At 48.4% G+C, this 18,138-nt stretch overlaps 1 protein-coding gene across 2 annotated transcripts in view; it reads right to left on the reverse strand.

Moving 5' to 3' along the window:
- The window catches only part of LOC126256181 (neuronal calcium sensor 2), a 675,443-nt gene that overhangs the window by 356,319 nt on the left and 300,986 nt on the right, over positions 1-18,138 (reverse strand). Inside the window, exon 1 of one of the 2 annotated variants that reach the window (XM_049955462.1) lies at positions 567-755. The exons of the other annotated variant lie outside the window; for it this stretch is intronic. The gene's annotated coding sequence lies outside the window, so the exon portion shown is untranslated. Of the gene's footprint in view, positions 1-566; positions 756-18,138 lie in introns of those variants that run through there. 2 annotated transcript variants of the gene reach the window in all.

An 18,138-nucleotide genomic window follows, 5' to 3' on the forward strand; every position in this document is an offset into this window, starting at 1 on the left:
TTTGGGCGCTTCATAATCTGGAAGAACTCGTGACCAATCGTGGCTGACAGTGAAATCTGCGGAGGATTACTCAAAGCATACATTCCCGGTCTACCGGTCTCATCAGATAAGAAAATGGGTAATATATTTTTGGGTGTTCACTTTTCTTCACAAGACATCGAAATTATTTCGGCAAACGTCCGGAATGGGGACTCGGAGAGTGGAAAAGATACATTGTGGTAGTAGCGTTTTCACTATCAAAAAGGGCAGCAGAGATGTGATTTGCAAGCACTTCATGAATGCACATAGATTCTACCGTTTGATAAAACTACTGGGCTTCTTTATGTTCTCTAAAGTCGTAGGAAACACACTGGAAATGTTTTTGATTTCTCTACTGACTGAAAATAAACTTTCGTTTTCTTGGGAAAGGGTGTTCAGTGATGCAAAGCTACTTATCTCGCTACTTGCGTAATAGCATGCCGTGCACTGCCGGCGATATACATGCTTCCATATCGAACTGCAATACGCATTCTGAGCTGACTGCTACGATAAAAACGAGCATCTGCAGAAGAGTGCGGCGCCCTCACCGTGCAGAGAGCTGAGTCGAGTTTGTTGCGGCGGTCAGGGGTGAGCCTTCAGACGTCGGTCAGTTCGGCCGGTGGCTGGTAGAGCACAGTGGTCGGTACCTGCTGTCGGTATGCGCTTCAGAGGCGGCCGCTGCTGCGGGTGCGGCGGTGTTGTGGCATGACGCGCGGCGCGCTGAGGTGGCGGGCGGCTCTCTGAGGACTGGCCCGGACCCAGGCAGCGCGCGCCGCCCGGCGTCGAGTGGACGGCTGGGGGGGAGAGGGGGAGGGGGTGCGTGACCGGGCGTGCGCGCCACGCTGCGGACATACGCCGCCGGAGCTCTGCCTACCTGTTAGCCAGCGAGCAGCTCGCCCTTCATCAAGCGCCTCGCCGCATCCCTCTACTTCTCTACTGCCCAACTGCGTAGCATCGGAGTTCGCATGCTACGGTCACATTTATTAAGAATAAAGAGGGCGAACGTCAGATTACCGTTCTGACCCGTCGGTACCCTCCAGCAGGTCACTGTACACTACACCTTCACACTGCAGACCACTATGAAGCGCGTAACAGATGGTGCCTCCCACGGTACCATGGGTGGTTGGTTGGTTGGTTAAGGTCATCAGTCCCTTGTTTCAAATATGCTCCATTCCGCTAATGGGACATCTGAGGAAAGTCAGAACAATAAAACGGAAAAAGGTAAAAACGTAAAAGGGCAGCCATGTTGTCATTGGTAAAAACAAAATGAGGGAAGTCGGCAAGAGAACGAACCCAACGCTATGCTGAAGCAGCATAGGCAAGACCACCTGTGACTTAAAAGGTGCAACCGCTAGAATGTAGAAGTACGTATGGGAAAAGGAGACTAACCGATCCTTAAAAAAAAGGGTAAAAACAGAGTAAAAGGGGAAGAAAAGAGGATCTCTGTCAGGGAGGTGAGTCGGGAATCTCCAAACATGGCTTACAGTGGGAGACACCCAAACACTCACCGCCCTGCCCCAACACCAGAGAGAGATTAAAAACCTTAAAACTGAGAAGAAAAACCACTTTCCCGGAGGAAACCAAGAACCAGAGAGACCATCCGGGAATCGTCAGCCAACATCAAAGGTAAAGTGTGGGGGAGTCTGTACTTAGCACGCAGAGCCAAAAGAAGGGGGCATTCAACCAAAATGTGGGCTACTGACAGGAAGGCTCCACAACCACAAAGTGGAGGTGGCTCATCACGCAAAAGAAAACCATGGGTCAGCCTGGTATGGCCAATGCGGAGACGACACAGTGTGGTCGAGTCCTTTCGGGAGAGGGGAAAGGAAGAACGCCACGAGCCTTGTGTCACCTTAATCGCTAGAAGTTTATTAGACAGGGGAGTAGCCTCCCAAGAATTGGCCCATGACTGTGCGAAGTGGGATTTGATGTGAAGCCGTAAATCCGCTGCAGGAGGTGTTACAGAAAATGGGGGGTAAGTGACTGCTCCCCCAGCCAAACAATCAGCGAGCTCATTACCCGGGATACCCACATGGCCAGGGACCCAAAGGAAGTCAATGGAACAAGCAGCACGGTGAATATCAGCGAGATGGTCATGGATGGCAGAGACCAAGGGATGGCGCGAAAAACACTGGTCAATAGCAAGAAGGCCACTCATCGAGTCCGTACATAACAAAACGCGGTTGTGTTGGGACTGTTTAATAAAGGTAAGGGCCTGGGAAATTGCCACCAATTCCGCAGTAAACACCCCACATGTAGGTGGCAGCAGATGATTTTCCGCTCCAACAGAGGACGTGAAGGCATACCCAGCAGATTTAGAGCCATCAGTGTAAAAAACAACAGCATGCCGAAACTCCCATAAAATTTGGCGGAAAAAGGAACGGAACACCACCGGGGGGATGGAATCTTTCGGACCTCGGCGGAGATCCATCCGAATTGGAGGCCGAGGAACTAACCAAGGAGGGGTGGAGGGTAGGGAGCGAGGAAGACAGGACAAAGAAGGAAGCTGAAAATCACGGCAAAGAGACGCAAGGCGGAGCCCAACCGGTAAACCCGCCCGAGGGCGGGAGTCGGGTGGGCGACGTCCATGGTCTGGGAAAGGATAGAATAGGAAGGATGAGTGGGAGAGGAACGGATAGTGAGTGCATAAGACATCAGAAGCTGGGACCGCCGAACAGAAAGGGGGGGGGGGGGATCCCAGCTTCAACCAGGAGACTATCAACAGAGCTAGTAGAGAAGGCACCGGTGGCCAAACGGATACCACGTTGGTAGACTGGATCCAGCACGTGCAGTGTGGAAGGAGCAGCTGAACCATAAACTTGATAACCATAGTCCAAACGAGACAGAACTAGAGCACGATAAAGACGGAGAAGGAGGGAACGGTCCCCACCCCAAGAGGAGTGGGCAAGGAAGCGAAGGACATTGAGTTTACGGAAACATCCTACCTTCAGGAGTCTGATATGGGGCAGCCAAGTGAGCTTGTTGTCGAAAAGAAGACCCAGGAAACGAAACTGTGGGACCACAGGCAATCGTTGTGCAGCAAGATAGAGCTCTGGATCAGGGTGGATCGTAGTACGGCGACAGAAGCGGATCACCCGCGATTTTAAAGGAGAGAATTGAAACCCGTGTGAGAGGGTCCATGCAGAGGCACGCTGTATAGCTACCTGGAGCTGCCGTTCCGCAGATGCCATCGAGGAGGAACTAACCCAAATGCAGAAATCATCCACATACAGGGCAGGGGCGACCAAGGGACCGACAGAGGCCACAAGTCCATCGATAGCAATGAGGAAAAGAAGGACACTCAAGACAGAACCCTGTGGGATGCCCGTCTCCTGGGTCCGTGGAGAACTAAAAGCAGTACCAACTCGAACTCTGAATGAACAATGGATCAGGAACTGGCGGATAAAAATCGGGAGTGGGCCCCGAAGACCCCACTGATGAAGGGTAAGTAAGATGTGATGGCGCCAGGCCGTGTCATAGGCCTTGCGAAGGTCAAAAAACACTGCAACCAAATGGCGGCGCTGGGAAAAAGCCTGCCGAACTGCGGATTCCAAGCGAAGTAAATGATCGATTGGAGACCGTCCCTCTCGAAAGCCACACTGGTAAGGGGACAATAGATCCCGAGATTCGAGGACCCAATTGAGCCGACGGGCTACCATCCGTTCAAGTAACTTACAAACAACATTGGTCAAACTAATTGGCCGATAGCTGTCAACAGATAGGAGGTTCTTACCAGGCTTAAGGACAGGAACCACAATGCTATCCCTCCACTGAGAAGGGAAGTCACCCTGGAGCCAGATACGGTTAAACACCCGAAGAAGATGTTGCCGTTGTGGAGCACTGAGATGTTGAAGCAGTTGGTTATGAATGGAATCTGGGCCAGGGGCCGTATCATGAGAAGAAGATAGAGCAGAAAGAAATTCCCATTCAGTAAAAGGTTCGTTGTAAGATTCTGACTCACAAGGGGTGAAACATAAGGCGGAAGCTTCAGCCCGCTGTTTTTGGTGAAGGAAAGCAGCTGGATAGGAGGCTGACGCTGATGCCACTGCAAAATGGGTCGCAAGATGTTCTACAAGAACTAATGGGTCCGTACAAATGCCATCTGGGAGGTAAAGGCCTGGGAGGGTGGACTGCCGATGGCAACCTTGGAGAGAGTGAAGTGTAGCCCATACCCGTGACAGAGGGACAGTAGAACCAAGGGAAGAAACGAATCGTTCCCAACATATCCGCTTGCTCTGTTTGATTAAATAACGGGCTTAAGCGCGGAGGCGTTTAAAGGTAGTAAGGCTGGCTACGGATGGGTGCCTCTTAAAGTGTTGCAAGGCTCGACGGCGATCACGGATGGCAATGGCAATGGCCGTACTCCACCATGGGACTTGCCGGCGACGAAATGGTCCAGATGAGCGTGGGACAGCAAGGCTAGCAGCGCGAACAATCGCGTCAGACACGTCACGTAGGACGTCATCAATACAACCCGACAAAGAGGGAGAAAACACGACCTGTGGCGTGTAGTGCAGTGTATAGAGGCCAATCGGCGCGTTGGAAAGACCAACGAGGTAACCTGTCCATCGGGGAGCGGGGCGGGAGCGTGATAATCAACGGGAAATGGTCAGTATCACAAAGGTCGTCGTGTGGCGACCAGTGTAATGAAGGGAGGAGAGAGGGAGAAGAAAGAGAAAGATCAATGGCAGAAAAGGTACCATGACCGGCACTGAAATGAGTAGGGGAGCCATCATTAAGAAGGCACAGGTCGTGGTCTGCAATAAATTGGTCTATAATTGGTCATCCCACAAGGGATGATGAGCATTAAAATCCCCAAGGAGGAGGAAGTTGCTGAAGAAGGGCAGTTAAGGCAGCAGGTGTAAGAGTCCTGTCAGGAGGGAGATAAAGATTGCAAACTGTGACCGCAGAGTCTAAGTGGACCCTAACAGCAACCGCTTCCAATGTAGTTTGAAGAGGAATCCACGTGCTAGCAATGTCTGTACGGACCAACGTACAAACGCCACCAGAAGCCCGCAGGGGTCCGACCCGATTTCGACAGAAAACACGGAACCCACGGAGGGTCGGTGAGTGAGCATCAGTAAAATGAGATTCCTGGAGAACCAAACAAGCTGCAGAGTACGACGAAAGAAGGGATTTCAATTCCGGAAGGTGACGATAGTATCCATTACAATTCCATTGGAGAACCACAGAACGATGGTTTAAATGGGGGCTGAACACGCTAAATCCAGTCATACCGCCGGGTCCCCACCCGTCACCGACAAGGAGGGGGCAACATCCATGAACGACAGGTCAGAATCCGGTTGTGAAGTCGGGGAAGGGACCTCCGGTGACACCAGAGGCTCTTTGTCCCGGGACTTATGTTTCTTCTTCTTTTCAGGCTGAGATCGAGAAGGGCTGTGTGGCATAAAGGAGCCAGCTGCAGCAAGATCAGGAACAGAATGAGATCGGGCGACCTGGGGCTCGACAGACCGCGGCTCTCGCGGTCGTCGCGCGGCAGCAGACCTTTGGCCTGGAAGGTGCCGGGAAGGGGCATCCCGGGAGAGGCGCCCTTGACCGGCAGACGCCGAAGGAGTGGGACACTTCTCCGGCTGGGGAGGGGGAGCAGCGCCCAAAGGAGAAGGTGTGGGAGCCGAAGGGTGGAGGGGGGAGGAGAGGAGTCCGGGATGGGGGTAAGGAAGGGGGAGGAAGGTGTGTAGATGTAACCAAGGCGTAACTAGATGTCATGGACACAGGGTGAAGTCGTGTATATTTCTTACGGGCCTCTGTGTAGGTTAAACGATCGAGGGACTTATACTCCTGTATCTTTTTTTCCTTCTTATATACTGGGCAATCTGGTGAACGTGGAGAATGACTACCATGACAATTTACACACACAGGAGGGGGAACACAGGGACTCCCCTCATGGAATGGACGTCCACAGTCACCACAGAGAGGGACCAGTGAACAGCAGGAAGACATGTGTCCAAAGCGCAAGCACTTAAAACACCTCATAGGAGGTGGGATGTACGGCTTCACATCACATCGATAGACCATAATCTTAACTTTCTCAGGGAGGGTATCCCCTTCAAAGGCCAGGATAAAGGCACCAGTATCAATACGATTGTCTTTAGGACCCTTCTGAACACGCCGAACAAAGTGAACACCCCGCTGTCCGAGATTGTCCCGAAGTTCCTCATCAGTTTGAAGAATGAGGTCCCTGTGAAAAATCACACCTTGTACCATATTTAGAGACTGGTGGGGGGTAATGGACACAGGAATTGTGCCAAGATGGGTACAGGCACGAAGGGCCGCAGACTGGGCAGCTGAAGCAGTTTTTATCAGCAACGAACCCGACCGCATCTTGCTCAGGGAGTCCACTTCGCCAAACTTGTCTTCAATGTGTTCCACAAAGAATAAAGGTTTGGTATTGGTGAAAGTATCTCCATCAGCCCTGGTGCAAACTAGATAACGGGGGAAAGGTTTTGCCCATATCCGACGGGCCTGACCCTCTTCCCAGGGGGTAGCCATGGAAGGGAAGGCCGAAGGGGCAAGAGAAGCAGCACTTGAGGAATCAGTTCCACGCAGAAAGACGTCCGCAGAAGAACGGCCAGAGTTCTGGACCCGTATGCGTTTCATTTGCATAGCGTCCGCCCTGATACCACCCACTCCGATCAGGGGCTCTCCTCACGGGCGCCACCCAGCCACAGCAAGGGCCGTCAAGCACGGCGGCCATTGCCGGGAGTTCCGATGCTCCAGGAAAGACGAGCAACCACTCCAAGGCATGCATGAGGAGGTCACAGCTCACGTATCAGAAGTGTGATCCCTGTGTGTTCAGGGGGCTCAACCAAAAGGGTACATAGCGACCCCACCACACGGGCTGGCTACCGTGCTGGCTATGCACCCTAGTATCAGACAACGACGTGAAAGAAAAGGTGGAATATACTAGGAGGGCGCACGTCGGAGACCCTAGGTAAGGTGCTCTTCCCCAAATGGCTCACACTACGGAGGAGAAATTTTGTAATGGAGGTCAAACCCCAGAGGGGGACCAAGGAATGCCAAAAGGAGGAGATGATTATGCAACAAAGCCGAATTGGAAAACCAACAGAACGAGGAGGATAGCGGGGGCCAACATAAGCAAGGACACCAAGAGGGGGAGAGGAGAGGGCGAGGGGAAAGGAGCAAGGAGGGAAAAGGAGGGGAAGGGAAAGGAAATGCAGCCCTGGAGAGAAAGAAGGCTGCAATGGCTCGGGGCCCCGTGCTCGGCACGCACGTATCCACGAAAGAGTTGTGGACCCCCTGGGGGGACGGTATCATGTATTAGCATCTCTTTCCGTTTCATTCGCGTACGGAGATGGGAACAATGGTTACCTGAATGCCTCTCTGGCGCTGTTGTAATTTGCATTCACGATGTACATTGGGCTGACAAAACTCATCGGATACCGCCAAATATCATGTCGCACCTCCTTTCACCCGGGGCTCGACATGGCAGGGACTCTCCAGAAGAAATACTGAGCCATGTTGCCTCTAAAGCTGTCCATGATAGCGAACGTTGCCAGTGCACGATAACCAGACCGGTTCCATGGGATTTATGACGGGCGATCTGGCAAATCATTGACTAAAATTATCCAAAAATTTCTTCACATCCATCGCTAACAACTGTGTCCCAGTGATATTGCGTATTGCCATTCATAAAAATTCCATTGTTGTTTGGGAACATGACGTCCATCAATGGCTGCAATTGGACTCCACGTAGCCGACAGCGTAAAGAATCCAGTCCATTCTATGTGAACACAGGTCACACCATTGTGAGGCCACCATCAGCTTCCACAGTGCCTCGCTGACAACTTGGGTACATGGCTACGAGAGGTCTGCATCACACTCGAACCTTACCAACTAAAATCGGAACTCAACTGACCAGCTCACGGTTTTCTAGTCGTTTAGGGTCCAACCGATATGGTCACGAGCCAACAAGAAGCGCTGAAAGAGACGTCCCGCTGTTAGCAAAGGCTCAGCGGTCTTCTGCTGCCATATCCCATTAACGTCAAGTTTCGCCGCACTGTCCTACCCGATACGTTCGTCGTGCGTCCCACTTTGATTTCTGCGGTTATTTCACGCAGTGTTGTTGTCAGTAGTGACCGCTCTACGCAGACGCCGCTGCTCTCGGTCGTTAAGTGAAGGCCGTCAGTCACTGCGTTGTTCGTGGTGAGACGTAATGTCTGAAATGTGGTATTCTCGGCACTCTCTTAACCTGCGGATCTCACAATAATGAATTCCCTAATTATTTCGGAAATGGTATGTCCCATGCACCTAGCTCCAACTACTATTCAATGTTGAAAGTCTGTTGATTCCCGTCGTTTCGCCAAGATTACGTCGGACGCTTTTTCACATGAATCAAAGGAGAATAAATGACGGCTCAGTCAATGCTCTCCATATTTTTACCTTGTGAACGAGATACTACCGCCCTCTGTACATGTGCATATCGCTCTCCATCACTTGTCGCCTCATTGTATAGGGAGTTGTAGAATATTCATGGACTCCTCACTTAATACTGTTTCCTGAAACTTTGTCAGTACCGTTTCGCGATAAACGCTGCCAGTTCAGATTCCTGGGCCTCTTGGTGTTCTCCCGTGGGCTAAACGAACTTGTGTCATTTAAGAATGAAGTTTCTCTCTGCAGCAGAGTTTGCCGCTGACTTGAATCTTGCTGGCAAATTAAAACTGTGTGCTGGACAGGGTCTCGAAGCTGGGACCTTTGTTTTTCGCATGCTCACCAACTCAATACCCTTCCTTCCGTGAGTGCTAGTCCTACAAGCTACGTACGAGAACTCATTTGAAGATCTCAAGGTAGAATTATGAGTTACTGGCGGGAAAAAATCTGTGACGGTCCGTCTCGTAGAATCGTCCTTCGGTTTCTTAGGTGAACACTTGCCCATGAAAGGTAAGGGTCCCAGGTTCGACTGCCGGTTCGGCAAACAATTTTAATCCACCAGGAAGTTTCAAACCCGTGACCATTCGTGCACACCTTTTTTCATATAGGTTCAAAATCCCCCGTTAGTCCTATTCGCTAACGGTCTCACAAACATGAGCTATCTTCTGCAATTGTCCCAAGAGTGTTTTCTAAACAATCCATTTTGTAGACTCATTGCATTTTCCAATATACCAGCAGTAAACCAAAGTCTATCAACTAATGTACCTACAGACAAATCTATTTCATATCCCTATACACTGTTATGGTTAGATATTTGTATCAACTGACTGATTACCATTGTAACTCGCTGACATTTTAGCCGTAGGATATTAATTTTCTGCGTTTTAGGATGTGCACAGATTTATATTTCTGCACATTTAAAGCAGTACCGGAAAATTTGCACACTTTTGAAATCACTTCTAGACCTGAAAGAATAATGATTTTAAGAGCATTAATTGGAATAATAATTAGCAATTCAAACAGCTCCTTGGCGGTCCATGTTCGCAACGCACAGAGCCTCTCAGGTCTTTTCGCGTTCGGCCAAATGCCATTCTAATTACGAAAAGACTAAACACAGAAATCTAATTCACTACACATTTTTTAAGGGAAGAAGCTGATCTGATATTTTACGTAGACATGTTTTCACGTAAAACATTGTTTTTTTTTCACGTCAGGTAGGGTAAATTAACTGAAGGAGGATGGTGGTTTTTGTCGAAACCTTGAGTTTTCACCCAGTCTGGAGGCACCAAGAAAACCAATAAGGTTTAACTATTGTCGTAGCCATAAACTTCGTCCTCAGTTACGTTACTATTGCCAAGAACGACCATTGATTTCCTTCATAACTGTGTAATCAGACGGAGACGTGATCTTACTTCGATTGTTCCAACAATTGCTCCTACGTAATGAGGTACTATTAAATTCACATATACAGACGTCCTGGAAGCTACTCTTTTACCTGCATAAAAATACATATCTTTTCTTCTTTCCGCATTGAACACAAGCTACAGTTGTTTTGTTCAGCCATCGCTAAGAATTTTAAGTTTATAATGAAGCCATAAAGCCAAAAAAAGCCGTATGTGTGATACACAAAAACAAAAAAACCGAGTTCACGGAAGCACAGCAATATTTTTTCTACAGTACAATAAAAATGTAGCTACACTCGCGTACAGTTGTGATCAACAAATAGGACCCGAAATCGGTAAATTCAGTGGTAAATTTTAACGCTTCCCATTTTCACAAGTGTACTAGTGTACCGCTCTCATATAGCGGGTCTTTACATGTTAATTGGAAATTTGTGGTAAGGACTATGGTACCAATCTGCTGAGGTCATCAGTCCCAGGCTTGCACATAAATTAAATTAACTTAGGCTAAGGACAACACACACACACACACACACACACACACACACACACACACACATGCCCGAAGGAGGACTCCAACTTCCGACGGGGGGACCGCACGAATCGTGACAAGACGCCTCATACCGCACGGCTAACCCGCGCAGCCTTTAGACGTTAATAACCATCATAAATTTATATATACATAGCGAGATTTCACACGCTATAATTATGCAAGTGTATCGTTTACGATTTACGAGAATGGATCAGAAATAATCCCAAAATAACATCTTGAGTTGTCGGGTTTCTGCCGGATATCAGCGTCGTACTTGCACGACATTTCGGTCACGTAGCTCGTAACCTTCATCAGGTGCGACCTGAGACTGCTCCTCGAGTGGACCTGGTCCAGTATTTGTGCCTATGGCCTTCCCCCTCCACCAACGGCTGCAGGCACTTCCTCTGTGGTCCCCGCCCATTCCCTGCGACCTGCTGGAGCGTTGCTGCTCCGTTTTCCGTCCGCTGGGGTTCTAGGTGTTCCCTCTGCGGTCCGCGCCCAACAAACCCGCTCCTGGGGGTTTCATCTACGGTCTGGGGTACCAAGCGTTTCCCCTGCGGTCCACGCCCGCTCACCACGACCTGTTGGAGCGTTGCCGCTCCGTTTTTCGTCCGCTGCGGCTCTGGATGTTCCCTCTGCGGTCCGCGCGCACCAGTCCCACTTCTGGGTGTTCCATCTTCGGTCTGGTGCGCCGGGCAGTCCGTCCTGGGCCCGTTTTCCATCTCTATGTCTCAGGTTCTTCTGTTTGTGTAGTGTTGCAGCTGGCCCCCGGTTCATAAGATCGTCAGCCATTTTAATTTCTATCGATTCTCTTATAACACTGTCCCTTTTGTCCCTTTTGGGACAGTGTTATAAGGGAATCGATAGAAATTAAAATGGCTGACGATCTTATGAACCGTGACCCAGGGTACCAGCTAAGCAGAGCCTGGGATCCGGCTCTGGGGCAACGGGGCCAGCTGCAACACTACACAAACAGAAGAACCAGAGACATAGAGATGGAAAACGAGCCCCGGACGGACTGCCAGGCGCACCAGACCGAAGATGGAACACCCAGAAGTGGGACTGTTGGGCGCGGACCGCAGAGGGAACATCCAGAGCCGCAGCGGACGAAAAACGGAGCGGCAACTCTCCAACAGGTCGTGGTGAGCGGGCGCGGACCGCAGGGGGAACGCTTGGTACCCCAGACCGTAGATGAAAGCCCCAGGAGCGGGTTTGGTGGGCGCGGACCGCAGAGGGAACACCTAGAACCGCAGCGGACGGAAAACGGAGCAGCAACACTCCAGCAGGTCGCAGGGAATGGGCGCGGGCCACAGAGGAAGCGCCTGCAGCCGTTAGTGGAGGGGGAAGGCCATAAGCATAAATACTGGACCAGGTCCACTCGAGGAGCAGACTGTCGCAGAGGTTTTTTTTCCCTTGGCTCTTGCCTTGGCACTTTTTTTTCCTCTGCCCTTACAACCGCTACCCTTCAATTGTTTTCGACCACTTCTATCTCCTGATGGACCATGTTAATGAGTAATCTTACCCAGACGCATGGATAACATCACAGCCCGCATCCTGTGACGCCTGATTCATAAACTAACATGTTTACGGAGGTGACAGTAGAACTTTTGGTTTGGTCACCACGTTGGTGTGGGTGTGGAGGGGCCCCATCCTTTGTGAAAAAAAAAAAAAAAACTCGAGGAGCAGTCTCCGGTCGCACCTGATGAAGGTTACGAGCTACGTGACCGAAATGTCGTGCAAGTACGACGCTGATATCCAGCAGAACACCCGACCACCCAATATGTCATTAGATCGCCGGAAAAGCCTGAAGAGTTAAATCCCAAAATAGTTCTAAATGGCAAATTCTATAACGCGGATCTTATTCATACCTAAAGGAAGAGAAATTTAGGTCCTCAGAACACAACCTCGGACTGAGGAGTAATAGGGTGAAAATGTTTCGAGGATTACAGCAGAACAAGTTAGACGAAGAATTCTTCCTAAACCATTATTTCCAATCGTTATCAATCGTTCTATTAAAGATGTCTATACATGCACGCACGAGGGGCGTTCAGTACGGAATGCAACAAACTTTTTTCTGAAAGCAGATTGGTTTTATCGAGGATTTCAATAGACCCTATTATTTCCTATTCTTCTGGCTACAAAACCCCACTTTTCAACATAATAACCTTTCATTGACACGCCCTTACGCCATCTTACTAGGAGGGCCTGTATGACCGCACGGTACCACTCTATAATGGTCGACGTTGAAGACAACGGTTGTTGCATCTGTCTACATCTAAGTGATAACTCTGCTATTCGCAAAAAAGTGCCTGGCACAGGGTTCAATGAACCACCTTCAAGCTGTCTCTCCATCGTTCCACTCTCGAACGGCGCGCGAGAAAAACGAGCACTTAAATTTTTCTGTGCGAGCCCTGATTTCTCTTATTTTATCGTGATGATCATTTCTCCCTATCTAGGTGGGTGCCAACAGAGTATTTTAGCAATCGGAGGAGAAAATTGATGATTAAAATTTCATGAGAAGACCCCGTCGCAACGAAAACCGCCTTTGTTTTAATGACTGCCACTCCAATTCACGTATCTGTGGCACTATCTCCCCTATATCGCGATAATACAAAACGAGCTGTCCTCCTTTGCACTTTTCCGATGTCATCCGTCAGTCCCACCTGATGCGAATCCGACACCGCACAGCAATACTCAAGAATAGAACGGACAAGCGTAGTGTACGAAGTCACTTTGGTAGACGTGTTGCAACTTCTAAGTGTTCTGCCAATGAATCGCAGTCTTTGGTTTGCTCTACCCAAAATATTATCTATGTGATCATTCCAATTTAGGTTATTTTTAATTGTAATTCCTAAGTATTTAGCTGAATTTACAGCATTCAGATTTGTGTAACTTACCGTGTAATCGAAATTTAGCGGATTTCTTTTAGTACTCATGTGAACAACTTCACTCTTTTCTTTATTCAAGGTCAACTGCCACTTTTTTGCACCATACAGATTTCTTATCTAAATCATTTTGCAATTTATTTTGGTCATCTGACGACTTTAGAAATTGGTAAATGACAGCATTATCTGCAAACAATGTAACACTGCTACTAAGATTGTCGCCTATGTCGTTAATATAGATCAGGAACAATACAGGACCTATAACATTTCCTTGGAGGACGACGGATATTACTTCCGTTTTATTAGACAACTTTCCGCCTATTACTATGAACTGTGACATTTCTGACAGGAAATCGCGAATTCTGTCGCACAACTCAAGCGATATTCCATACGCACGCTGTTTGGTTGGAAGACGCTTGTGAGGAACGGTGTCGAAAGCCTTCTGGAAATCTAAAAATATGGAATCAATTTGACATCCCCTGTCGATAACACTCATTACTTCAAGAGTATAAAGAGCTAGTTGTGTTTCTCGCGAACGATATTTCCTGAATCCGTGCTGATTATGCGTCAATAAGTCGTTTTCTTCGAGGTACTTCATAATGTTTGAAAACAGTATGTGTTTAACACCCTACTGCAAATCGACGTTAGTGACACGGGTCTGTAATTCAGCGAATTATTCCTACTTCCCTTTCTGGCTATTGGTGTGACTTGAGCAATTTCCCAGTCTTTAGGTACGGATCTTCCTATGAGCGAGCGGTTGTATACAATTGCTAAATATGGAGCTATTGTAGCAGGATACTCTGAAAGGAACCTAACTAGCATACAATCTGGTCTGATAATGGAAGCGAAGAAAAGATGTGGAATAATTTCATAGAGATAGTATCAACAGCAATTGAGAGATACATATCACATAAATTAATAACTGATGGTACTGAACCCCCATGGTACATAAAACTGGTCAGATCGCCGTTGAACAAGCAATGAAAAAAGCATGCCAAATTTAAAAGAACGCAAAATCTTCAAGATTGGCGAAATTTTGCACAAGTTCGAAACACAGCGCGTACTTCAATCCGAGATGCTTCTAATAATTTCCACAATGAATCTCTGTCTCGGAATTTGGTAAAAAACCCAAAGAGATTCTGGTCATACATAAAGCACACCAGTGGTAAGAAGCAATCAATACCTTCACTGCGCGATAACAACGGTGAAGTCACTGATGATAGTGATGTAAGTTGCTTTGCTACACAGAGGATGTCTACTTCTATGTTTCTCATCTTGGCAGTTGTTCTTGATTGGAATTCAGGTATATTTACTTCGCCTTTGGTGAAGGAGTTCCGGAAAACCGTGTTTAATAACTCTGCTTTAGTGGCACTATCATCAGTGACTTCACCGTTGTTATCGCGCAGTGAAGGTATTGATTGCGTCTTCTCACTGGTGTGCTTTATGTATGACCAGAATTTCTTTGGGTTCTCTGCCACATTCCGAGACAGAATATCTTTGAGGATATTATTAAAAGCATCTCACATTGAAGTATGCGCTATATTTCGAACTTCAGCAAAACTTTGCCAATCTTCGGGATTTTGCGTTCATTTAAATTTGGCAAGCTTTTTTCGTTGCTTCTGCAACAGCGATTTGACCCGTTTTGTGTACCATGGGGGATCAGTACCATCACTTATTGATTTATGTGGTATATATCTCTCAATTGCCGTCGATAATATCTCTCTGAAATCATTCCACATCTTTTCTACGCTTACATTATCAGACCAGAAGGAGTGGAGACTGTTTCTTATAAAGACATTAAGAAAATTTTTATCAGCTTTTTAAAATAGACATCCTTTGCGTCTCTTTTTAATGGGTTCAGGTGTTACGGTATTCAGCCTAGTAGCAACTGCCTTGTGGTCACCAATTCCCGTACTCGTCACGATCCTCCATATTTGTCCAGGATTATTTGTTGCTAAGAGGCCAAGTATGCTTTCGCAATCATTTACGCTTCGAGTGGACTCGTGAACTAATCAGTCAAAATAATTTTCTGAGAAAGCATTCAGTGGAATTTCGGATGACATTTTATGCCTGCCAACGGCTTTAAACGTATAATTTTTCCAGTATATCGAGGGTAGATTGAAGTCACTGCCGACTATAATTGTATGATTAGGGTACCTACTTGAAATGAGACAAGTTTTCTTTGAACTGTTCAGCTACTATATCTTCTGAGTCGGGGGTCGCTAAAATGATCCAACTAATTGTTTAGTCCGATTGTCGAGTATAATTGTCTACTTCAATTTCACTACAAGGTAAATTAATTCTGATAGCAATAAATACTACACCACTAACTGTATTTAATCTATCCTTTCTGAACACTGTTAGATTATTTGAAAAAATTTCGGCTGAACTTATTTCCGGCTTTAGCCAACTTTCTGTACCAATAACTATTTGAGCTTCCGTGCTTTCTATTAGGGATAGGAGCTCTGGTTCTTTCCCAACCAGTTACGACAATTTACAACTACAATACCGATCGTTTATACAACTACCTTACTGTTTTTTACCTGCCCCCATTTAGATGGACGTCCTTTCTGTGGTTTCGTGACACCCTCTAACCTAAAAAACTGCCCAGTCCCTTCCACACAGCCCTCGCTACCCGTGTAGCCGCTTCATATGTGTAGTGGGCTCCTGACCTATCAAGCAGAACACGGAAACCCACCACCCGATGGCGGAAGTCAAGACATCTGCAGCCTACACGGTCACAGAACCGGCTGAGCCCCTGATTCGGACCCTCCACTCGGCTCTGCACCAAAGGACCACCGTCGATTCTACCGACGATATTGCAGATGGTGAGCTCTTCCACTAGACGCCCGAAACCAGAGAGAATCTCCTCCGATGCAAAGCGACACACGTCATTGGTGCCGACATGAGGCACCACCTGCAGTTGGCTGCACCCTGTACTCTTCACGGCATCCAGAAGCACCCTTTCCATATACGGAATGACTCCCTCTGGTATGCAGACGGAGTACGCACTGGCTTCCTTCCCCTCCTCGGCAGCCATGTTCCTAAGGGGCCGCATTACGCGCCCAACTTTGGAGTTCCCAACTACCAGCACACCCACCCTCTGTAAATGCTCAGACCTGGCGGGCAGAGAAGATTACTCTGGAACAGGCCGGACGACTGCATCCGGCTTAGAGACTTCGTCAGCCACAGATAACGCCCGAAACCTGTCCATCAAACGAACCGGGGAGGCCCTACGATCAGTCCCTCACAAAGCCTTTCGCTGCCTACCAGACTTTGGAATGATCTCCCACTCGACCACTGGTGAGGGGTCAACCCCGGGGCGGCAACAACAGTGCACCGACCGGGGGACACGTGGGACGTGCTCGACATCCTTCGCATCCCCGCGCTCGACCCCCCACAGTGATGCCCCCTGGCACCAGCCTCTAGCTATGTGACGGAAGCCAACACAGCCTGGAGCTGTGAGAGGGTCATCAGCTCACATCCGTGCACAGCATTCACAATTCCTATCCATTACTGAAGTCGCTCCTTTTGGAAGCTCGTAAAAATATACAACAAACGAACGGTGTACTCGCCTTATTAGCAGCAGGAACTCGGGTTGCTCTCTCACTGACGGTCTAACCGACACTGAGCTATAATAACCTCCCCATTGTCTACATACTGCTTCCTGCAGAGAATAACCCTCACTGGGCCAAACAGACGGAAGACGGAAGGTGTGAGATCCGGGCTGAAGGGTAGATGTGGAAGAACAGCGAAATTAATCTTTGTGAGTTCGTCTCAAGTGTACAGACTTGTATGAGGCCTTACGACGTCATAGACAAGCACAAGTTCGTTTGTATTATTGTAGCGACGAACACGCTGAAGACGTTTCCCCAATTTCCTGAGGGTAGCACAGTACACTTCAAAGTTGATCGTTGCACCACAAGAGAAGACATCAAACAGAAGAATCCTTTCAGAGTCCCACAAGACGGTTGCCATGGCTATACCGACTGAGGGTGCGACTTTGAACTTTTTCTTCAGAGGAGAGGTGGCATGGCGCCACTCCATGGATAATCATTTTGTTTCCGATTCGATGTGATGAACCCATGTTTCATCACCTGTCACGATATTCGACAAAAATTGTCACGATGAGACTCGTAACGTGCAAGCAGTTCCGCACAGATGGTCCTTCGTTGCTCTTTAGGGTCATCTGTTAGTCGGCGAGGAACCCAGCGGACACACACGTTTGACTACTGCAGCTGATGGACGAGTATGTCAGCACAATCAACAGACAAATCACTTGAGAAGCGCGGTGTCTGATTGTGATCCGTCGATCATCGCCAATTAGAATGTCCGCACGTTAAAACCTTGCAAGATCACAGCTGTGTGCTGCCGGCCGGCAAGAGGCAGATCGGAGAGGTTTGTGCGACCATGTTACAATGATGATAGATGCTTCGCCCAATGACACACCGTACTTTCGTTCAATGCCAGGTCTTGGTAGACATTCTGGAAGTGCTTACGAATATCTGCAATGCTCTGGATTTCCGTCCAAGAAACTCAGTGACAGGTTTCTGCTCGGGACGGACCTCCATTTCAGACGCCATTTTGACGGCTACTTACACGGCCGCCACCTATCGAACTTCTTGCAACTACAGAAGCTAAAGTCGGAGTATTCCAAGAGATCCAGCAACATATTCCGGATTTTTTCAACTGAAACTGGTCGAGGAACAAAGTGTTGCATTGAAACTTCCTAACAGATTAAAACTGTGTGTCAGACCGAGACTTGAACTCGGGACCTTTGCCTTTCGCGGCAAGTGCTCTACCAACTGAGCTACCCAAGCACGACTCAAGCCCCGTCCTCACAGCTTTACTTCTGCCAGTACGTCGTCTCCTACCTTCCAAACTTTACAGAAGC

This window comes from Schistocerca nitens, chromosome 1 (assembly GCF_023898315.1).
Source record: "Schistocerca nitens isolate TAMUIC-IGC-003100 chromosome 1, iqSchNite1.1, whole genome shotgun sequence".
In the NCBI taxonomy this organism is placed as follows: domain Eukaryota; kingdom Metazoa; phylum Arthropoda; class Insecta; order Orthoptera; family Acrididae; genus Schistocerca; species Schistocerca nitens.